The 1,113-nt window shown below is 53.6% G+C and overlaps 1 protein-coding gene across 1 annotated transcript in view; it reads left to right on the top strand.

Moving 5' to 3' along the window:
• Nucleotides 1-1,113, top strand: part of GATA3 (GATA binding protein 3) — a 28,580-nt gene that overhangs the window by 6,862 nt on the left and 20,605 nt on the right. The window lies entirely within an intron of this gene.

Genomic DNA, 1,113 nt, shown 5'->3' with positions numbered 1-1,113 from the left:
CCCACACACACACACGGCCCCCAACCCCAGTATGGTAGGTTATCAGAGAGGCGCCGCTACACCGGAAGGCCTCCTCTCACACATCTTTTCTCTTTGTCTTTTAAAAATCGCTCCCGGCCTCAGAAGTTAACATGTTCAAGTTCTGGCGTGGGCAGCACTTCTCTCCACAGGACGGGCTCCCTTTATCCTTCGCGGCCTCCAGGTCTGGGGTGGCTTTGGACAGCGGTCAGGCCCGCATCTATCCTGGTCCGGGACTGACGCTCGGAGAAGCGCTGTTCATTTTTTTCTGCTTCCATTCTTAATCTTAATCTCGGGACTTTTAGCAAAAATGTGTGTGCGCGTTCCTCTGTCCCCGTTTGTGGAGCGGTTTCCGGTGAATGTTAGAAGCTAAATAATTAAAAGGTTTGGAGAGCGCTGTGAGCAGCAGAGGCTGGCAGCGTGACTGGCCCTAGAGAGCAGTGGTCAGAGAGAAAGGAAGATCGATGCTCCTTTACTGGGCCGTCCTGACAGCCGGGGACGAAATGGGCTCAGGAGGAACCGGGTGGTTGAGTGGTGGTGGTGGTGCTTCATTTAGGGATTTTCTTCCTGTTCCACCGGCTTCTAACAAACACCAGGTTTAAGGAGATGGAGGCTCCAGAGAAACTCCAAATCCAAGACCCGGAGGACCCACGTTTTCACCACTTACTCAAAATAAATGTTACTCATCTTTCTATAAGGATTGTGTATTAAAACAACTCCCCTTCACCGAGTGAAGGCTGAATTTGAATATCGATGTTTTTGCAGGAAAGGAATCCTCCAGCTCCAATTTTTGTATTTGACGGAATTTTATGGGGTGGAGGAGCGAAAAGGGAATAATGTCTTCCATTCAAATAGAACCCACATCAAGCTCTTAGTGCCGTCCGTGGGAAAGCCTGCGGGAGACCTCTCGCTCTCTCATCTCACACTTTGTGCTGGGGGAACGGAGGGTGGAACCTGAGTCTTCTTCCGCCTGACCCCGGTGCGCCCGGGCCACCTCGGCGGGCCGCGCGGCTGCAGGAGACTGAGCGCCACTAGGGGATGCAGTGGCTCAAAGGACCGTCGGGACGGGCAGCGGAGGTTGGAGGCCGCGGGGCC

This window comes from Myotis davidii, unplaced genomic scaffold, assembly GCF_000327345.1.
Source record: "Myotis davidii unplaced genomic scaffold, ASM32734v1 scaffold544, whole genome shotgun sequence".
NCBI classification, from domain to species: Eukaryota; Metazoa; Chordata; class Mammalia; order Chiroptera; family Vespertilionidae; genus Myotis; species Myotis davidii.
This window is presented reverse-complemented; position numbering and strand designations above follow the sequence as displayed.